At 33.1% G+C, this 8,437-nt stretch overlaps 1 long non-coding RNA gene across 1 annotated transcript; it reads left to right on the forward strand.

The window, feature by feature from the left end:
- The first annotated feature begins 712 nt into the window (after window positions 1-712).
- LOC140439597 (uncharacterized) lies at window positions 713-6,832 on the forward strand. Its single transcript, XR_011950660.1, has 2 exons — window positions 713-1,631; window positions 5,954-6,832. It is a non-coding gene; the product is annotated as an uncharacterized lncRNA (long non-coding RNA).
- Window positions 6,833-8,437: the final 1,605 nt, after the last annotated feature.

Below are 8,437 nucleotides of genomic sequence, written 5' to 3' on the forward strand. Positions count from 1 at the left end.
GAGAATGGAGAAGACGAACTAATGCAGAAGTGTATCAGTTGTATGCTAACCCTACAATAACAAATGTGGTGAAAAAACGTAGACTAGAATGGCTCGGCCATCTAGAAAGAATGCAAGGTAATAGACTAGTCAAGAATATTGCTTGGAGAGTACCTGAGAGCAAAAAAAAGAGAGGAAGACCAAGAAAGAAATGGAGAGATGCAGTGATGGAAGATGTCAGAGAGATGGGAATCAGAGATTGGAAGCTGTTAGCTAAGAATAGAAAACGATGGAAATTATCCATCCAGCAACGGACCTAAAAGGCCTTTTAACGCTGTACATACATACATAACAAATTCTTGCAGTATTACAATTAAAATTATCCTATCTACAACAAGATATAATCCACAGTTTTCTGGTCACGCTATCTTTAGGAAATGTATGAAACTTAAAGATTTTATCTTCATTGTCACTATTGCAACAAGCAATTGCACAGCGTACTTTGAAAAAGGTACAAAACCAGATATACAATGGCAAATAAAAACTTTCAGTTTTACAAAAAAAATACTATACAGTATAAATAAATAGTAACTAAATACCATTTGTATAAAGACACATATATAAGCATATATCTAAATTATTTTTCTATTATAAAATAGATGACTCAGTCAGTATTGAGATACTTTAAAATATATTTATTATCTTATAACTTACAATTTGCAATAGTCACCATTAATAACCGATAATATTGTTGAACTTTTGTTTTTGTACAAGCTTTCTGTCTTGCCGGTGTAAAGTCGTCTGAAGTCGATATTTATTGTGTTTTGCGTTTGAACTAATTTGTGTCTTATTTTCATATTATTATATTGTTTGATAAGTAAATTTTGCATATAATAATCGGTAGGTTATAGTAATGTGTATATTTTTTATTTTACTAAATTTCATTATAACTCATCTAAAATACCATATTGAATTGTAAAACAGATTTTTCTCTATTGTACTCTATTTTGTTTTTATTTCAGTAAAACTGCTTGGAAGTGAGTGACAGTGAATCAGAATAAGCAAATCTACTACTATTTACCTATTCACAGTATTTCCTCTGCAGAAAATTTTTAAATTTCAAGGGATTTGCATACAAAAAGAGTACTTATATTATTAGTATATGTATGAAAACAAAAATAAATATTTCGCCTGAATCTCTAGGAGAAGTAAAGGTTTTACGCTACTGAAAATATATTTTTTATTCAATTATAACCAAAACAAAACATTTAAAAAAAAATTAGATCACTTTTTAACCATACTTTCAAAATTAATGTGTACGTTAAGCTGTAATAATGGGTTCGAGGTGGTTCAGGCGATCTTAACTACGTCACACTCCTGGACCAGCTGTCAAATGTCATGCGCAATATCATACCTTGTATATTCATTGTACCATGGTTTACCGCGAATCGAACATCTGCGTAGGTTGTTAACGGAATTTTGTTTCGGTGGAAAACTTAAATTATGTAATGCGTCATAGGAGAAGGAGGTGGATATAAATATCAGCGATCAGCGCTCTTACCCAGCAGTTCATAATCGAATAGTCTACAAATAGGTTGTGTGTTACCGACTTAGTTACTTGTGCTCGTTTTAGTGATTCTTCTCAAGCAAAAGTAAGTTTTTAAAATATTTATTTCGCTTTTCTTTTTGGTATAAAAATCATTTAAATAATAATTTCGTATGCTTTTTCAATTTCTTCCTCTTTCAGTTCAGTATTTCATTGTTTTTCTGTTCGTTATTTATACAGTGTGGTACATAAAAGTGAACATTTTGGAAAGGCAAAGTAAATTTCATGTGTTTTTCAGTTTCTTCTTTTAGTTCAGTATTTCAGTGTTTTTTCTGTTCGTTGGTCAACATGTAACTTATTGTCTTAAGATTGGCACTGTTGTTTGAAATGTGTATCGAGTTGCGTACTATATTTTATCTACGACCAGCATGTAACTTATTGTCTTAAGATTGGCAATGTGGTTTGAAATGTATATCGATTTGCATACTACATTTTATCTACGACCAACATGTAATTTATTGTTTTCATGTTAGCATGGTGGGTTGAAATGTTTATCGAGTTGCGTAGTATATTTTATCTAATTTTCTTCTTTCAGTTCAGTATTTCATTGTTTTTCTGTTCGTTATTTATACAGTGTGGTACATAAAAGTGAACATTTTGGAAAGGCAAAGTAAATTTCATATGATTTTCAGTTTCTTCTTTCAGCACGCTATTTCGATGCTTTTAATTTTTTATTATTATTAAGTGTGATTAAGTAAAATGTCAATTTTTGCATGATTTTACTGATTTCAAGAATTCTAGCATTAAAGAACAAGTTATTTATATATAAATTCCAATTTTAACGAATAATTAGTACATATTACGTATTATATTCACGACTTGTTCTCGTTTTACTTTCAAGCAAGGAGAGAGAAATTCAGATCTAAGAACAGTTGAAATAAAAGACAGATTAAATTTTCTATTTTATTAAGAATGTACATGTATATCATATATTATTCATATCATATTTCGCCATTACAAAGATAACCGTTCTGGTTTTGAATTTTGAAATGATGTTTTCCTGTGTATTTATGTTGCGAAATGGTACTTTACTCATAATATTTTGCACACGTTTATTTTTATAATTCATAACCCTCTTTTTGCTAAATGTCTTTATAGAATTCTTCTTTATCGTTTTTTGCATTACAACGTTATAGCTTTAATGTATACATCGAACCGATGTTACTATAGCTGTTTTGAGGTTTTATAACTATAGGAAAAATTTAATAAAAACAAATATAGTTAATATTGTTTATTGCATTATTAATACATTAATCTATACATATATATTGTTATTCGATAACATCTAGATACCGTAATTCATCAATTATTTCTTTGGCTTCTTCACAGTTTAAGGTACCAGCCTTCGCGTGAATCCTAAGACCTTCTACTAATGTATTAGGATCATTATCTTCGTTCTAGAGCCTGCATATCTCGTCTAAGGCCTTATCTACCATCCATTGTTCGATTGTTCCTGTTTCGTTAATTAATTCTTGAGGGATATTCATCATGAATTTTATCTGGTCTTCTTCTTTTATACAGCTTGTCTGTCACGTCATCTACTTGTGCCCTTGTTTCGCCAATTCTTGTGGAGAATACATTTAGTTTCTTTGGTCTTTTACACCGCTGTTTCTTATCTGGTTGCGACCATTTTTTCTCAGACTTTTCGTCATGTATTGGCTCGGGTGTTCGTTTTCTTTTACCTAGATACATTGGTTTAATGATTTTCTCATATTTGGCGCTATGAGATTGATGACGCAGTCGACCTCGTCCGTCTTTATGGACATCTGATGTATCTAAAAGAGTTTTATAATTTTTTTGATCCTCAAGAGTGAATTTTAAAGGGTTCTTGGAGAAAACCAGCTCATATAATCCAGGTGTTGCTTTGAATTTGTGCGTACCCATTTGAATAACATCTTTACCAAACTCAATGGGTTGAGTTCCAAATTTCCAGTCACCGGTAGACCAATTAAATTTCGGGCCGTATAGCTGATCGATGTTCCTCAGATCTTTGATATATTTTTCAAGATAATGGTTGCTGTTATCATCATCATCATTATTCGCCCATCGAAGTTCTTCGGAACTGTGGTGAATTGATTGAGTAGTTTGTGCGTCGTCTTCGTTGAAATCTATTGCTTTATTAGTGTTCAATTCATTCACATAGTTGACTATTTCATTAAGAGGGGTAGTTACTGTTTTTTAACGTCGATTCTAGTAGCTCTTTTTAATCAGCTTGCATCCTTTTTAGATCTTTATACTTTGCTCTCACAATTGTGGCGAGTTTTTTTACTCGAACTGTTCTGTTTGACGACATCTTAACAAATGATTTCTTATCTTTCGTCTCCTGTATTTATACCCTCTGCTACGCTCTGTGCGTCTCTGATACGCTCTGTTACCCTCTGTCATGCTCTGCTATATGGCTTCTGCTACCCTCAGTTACCTTCTAAGTGTATCTCTGCTACCCTCTGCTGCGTTCTGCTATGTGGCCACTTCTACCCTCTGTTACGCTCTGTGTGTCTCTGCTACCCTCTGTGTGTCTCTGCTACCCTCTGCTATGCTCTGCTACCCTCTGTGTGTCTCTGCTACCCTCTGCTATGCTCTGCTACCCTCTGCCACGCTCTGTTACGCTATATGTGTCTTTGCTGCCCTCTGCTTCTAATCACCCTCGTTTTTCTTTCACCTTCTAACAAAGTTTATTTTTGTCAATTATTCTCAGTTCCCAACTATCTTTTTTGTACTATTTTACTCACATGTAATCATTTAATATCACGTGTGCCTTTTAACACATTTTACTGGAAATCCTCTTCTTATCATTTTATGTTGCCATGTCTGGCTGTTTTTCTTTTTTCAATGTGCTTCCAGTAAAGATTATCGTTCCAAGTTTTTGTGGTCTTTCCACTAATCATCTTTCTATTATGTGATATCTATTTGTTGTCGTTTTGTTTATATGATCGCTCCACTCTACTCTTCTCTTTCCTTTCTAGTCGTTGATGTTAGCTATTTCTAGCTGCTATCTTCCAAAGTGTAATATCATTGATTTTCTAAGTGTTTTTCATCTCTCCTGTTTCTATCCTTATTTTATGTTCTCTTTCTCTCTCATCATATTTCTGCGGTATGTCAATATGAGTCTGCCGACTGTTTTGTAGATTCTTCTTCCATTTTTGCTCCTTTATATTGTATCGTTTAGGCAGCATACGGTTCTATCTGCTTTATTCGCTTAATCATCACTAGGTTATTTATCGACAATTTGCATCGGCTATGATAAATTGGTGAAGCATATGTTGTATATCATTTTAATTTTGTGATATTAGTATTGCACCGTCTGTTTGACAGATTATTTCGTTATTCTCCCATTTAGTATTGTTTCTTCGTTCCTACGTTTTCTATTTAGTCCATAATCAGGGTTGAACTCTGAATATCTTCATCCGCATACATGCAAAGCGTTACATTTTTTTGTTTTTTATACCAATCATCGCATATTAGCTGCAGTATTATTAGTTGGGTAACACTTATGAATAACAGATACTTGATCTAATTTTGATTGGCCTGATAGTATTATGAATTATTTCGAGTATCAATGTGTCTTGTCAGAATATATGTGAATGTTTTATGTAGCATATGTGTAATTAATCGATAAAAATTTCTGTCGATGAGTGAAACTAAAGAATCAAAGTTTTATGTTGTTGAGAAGATAATAATTGCGTCATCAGTAAATAGAAAACTTACATAAATAAATTGTATTTCATTTACATGTTCCATTACATAGGCTGCTTGTTTCATTTAAAACTTTGATTTGTTCTATTGTTCCATATAACATACATCTTGTTGCTTTTCCTCTAAGTACTTTTTCAATCAAATATATGTCTGGAATAGCTGTTTTGTGTAACTCTTATTCGTAGAATGCTCTCATATTCCATGACATTCATCTCTGAATTCGCTCAGTATTTGAGTTGCGCGTTGTACCCTGTACATCTCCGTATTGGAAATAAACAAATATATTTTTCTCTAAGTAATATATATTTTTTTAAGCAAATATATTTTTTTTCACAGATTTCACACTGGACCTGTTTTCTGTCGTACTGATATTGTTATTTCTTAAATTCTTCATAATTAGACCAAGATTTATTGTTAAACGGTATCCAATTGCCCTTATTTTGACCCCTCACATTGTTGGTATTATTCAGAATGTGTTAATGATGAAAGTGGTGGGGGTAATCAAGATTTTTGTCTGTTTACACCTAATAGTTTATTTTTTTGTTTTGTAAGTTGGCTGCAATGGTTTATTGTTTAAAGTTGGTACATCATACTAATTACCCCCACCACCATTTAGTCTTCCGGCCGACCTTAAACCTACCTTATACCCTAATCAAGAACTTCATTTTGTTTCAGATATTCCTAGTTGTCAGACGTCTCTTACATTCCTCTGGTTATGTGACATAATGTCTTATGAGACAATAAGTGAATCTGAAAAACCTTGCGGTTGTAAAAGACTATTCCAAATGAACGATTGGAACGATACTAGAACTCTGTTCATATCATGTAACAAACATCACCATCACGAAGAATCAAAAGAAGAAACTGAGCAACGGTCCAACCGAGAGAATGAAGATCAAAGGAGATTGGAAGCAGAACAAAAACTTAGAGAAAAACGACTTTTACGCATGAAAACGCAAATTGAGGCATTAACAGACGACGTTCAAATTAAATTACATCAAATAATTAAAAATACTGATTTCCGAAACAATCTTATCCGATATTTGAATAATGGTTACCTGGATAAGACGCTACGTGAACTAGTAGGTTTTGTGAAAAAGGGACGATTTTGGTTGGCATATCCTAATCGCTTACTAAAGATGGAGGAAGATTATAAAGACGGGCTTTTTGGTACTAATGTAATGTAAATAAACAATACTTGTACATGTCTTTTTTTTTAATATAAAGGTTTCAGTGTGTAGCAATAAACTGGGGTGTGTAGGAGGAGAGATGTATAAGAAGAGTGGTCTATATATCTGTCACTCCAGTGAATAAGTGGTTAAGTCAATTTTGCATAGTTTTCAGGAGATGAGTTACAAGTTTTGACAACATGTCATAAATCGATTTTATACGATAGAATGCTAAAACATTTACAAAAAAATTAGATAGAATACAAATGTATTATTGGTCTCATTCTGTAACTACTAAGTGATTAGGATACTGAGATATGAGACTTAACCATTTATTCACCGTCGACTTACCCAGTTATTCACATCAATATATTAATAAAAATAAGCCAATCTGTGTATTTTATTTCTTGGTTTAATGAGTTAAAACATAAAAAAAGGATATCTCTTTATTTTAAATTTAACAAAAACAGTTTAACAGTTTAAAAAACATTTATTATGAATTATTTGGTGTATCTTCGTCAGGATCCAATTCTTCCAGGTCAGGATCATTGGCGACATCGTTTTTCGTTTTCAGGTTTTGATAAAATGAATGGAATCTATTAAAGGCAATAAAGACAATAAGTCTTTTTTCTTTTCTGCTGCTATCGGTACTGATTCGTTGTTAATATTGGGTAAACTAAATAATATAGTTGGACGTCCTCTACGAGCAAAATTTATTGTTTTGAAATGATCTTCTTCTTTTAATATGAAATTTGGCCGCCGCTTTGAGCATATTGAAGCCATTGGACAGGTTTCCACAGAAACCGTTCGCCATCATTATCAATTTTTTTAATAATGTAAGGGCCATGTTTCTTCACAAGCGAATTAAAATCGAAGAAATTCTCTTTCAACATCATAACAATTTCAAAAGGATTTTTGACGTGACAACGTCTTAAATTAGGTTGTGGCTCGGAGTCACTCATGAAAAAGTGTAACGCTCGCTCACGTCTGTTACGATGAGTCATCGAACGAGAGAGAGGCCCGCCGGACCGGCGAATGCCTTGCGTCTCTCTCCTACTCAAACATGATCGGTCCGCTGGTGCGATGCTATTTCTCCTATCATCGTCCTATCCTCAACAAAATCACTCAAATAGAAATTAGTTAAGTTTAAGTTTACATGTACAATGTTTTAGTAAACAAAATATATTTCTATAGTTAAAATTTGTGCAATTCTTATTTTCATTCAATTCCTTGTTCCCATTGTGCAATTTAATAATATTCATATCAATAAATATTCTACCGAGAAAAAGACGTTGACACGTAAAATCTTCGCCCGTAAAACCGACTTTACAGGCAACCGATTTTTTTGTTTAGCAATTCTGATTAACTGTGCCCAGTCGTTAAGATGATTTATTTTTAAATTAGTTTTTTTCTTGGCCCTTTCAATAACGGAGTGGTCAGTATCACACTCCATATGGGTATGACCACTAACCAAAAATTTGTGGTTGATCTTCAGGTTTGCCTTTTGATTCACAAAATTAAGAAACATTAATGCAACGACGTTATTTTTATTTTGACCGCCACACGTATCGGAATAAAATGTTACTTCTGTTTTTTCAGAAGACAAGTGTGTTAAAAATGATTAAGGCATGAGGCGATTTCATTAGCTCCCCTGCCAGATATGGTTTCATCCCACAAGTAGAAAGTTGCTTTGTCTGTTACCATGTCATGCACCGTGAGGTTAAAGCTCCACAGCTGCCTCTTGTATAAAGAAACTGAGGTTGTAAGGTAAGGGGTAGGCAGGCACTGTTGCAAGTCAAATGCATAAACTCCTTTCGATTGATTTTCTTTAGCAATTGCCTTGTCTCGACTTTTCTGCTCATAAGCAAATTGAGCCATGTTATGATGTTCGTCTCTTTCGGCTATTAATTGGGTTTTATATTCTCCTGAGGATAATTTAATTTGTACATTAAAATTGTCACATTTGTGACATGTATCTTGCTTTGGTTTT

The sequence above is a fragment of the Diabrotica undecimpunctata genome, chromosome 1 (genome assembly GCF_040954645.1).
Source record: "Diabrotica undecimpunctata isolate CICGRU chromosome 1, icDiaUnde3, whole genome shotgun sequence".
Lineage (NCBI taxonomy): Eukaryota > Metazoa > Arthropoda > Insecta > Coleoptera > Chrysomelidae > Diabrotica > Diabrotica undecimpunctata.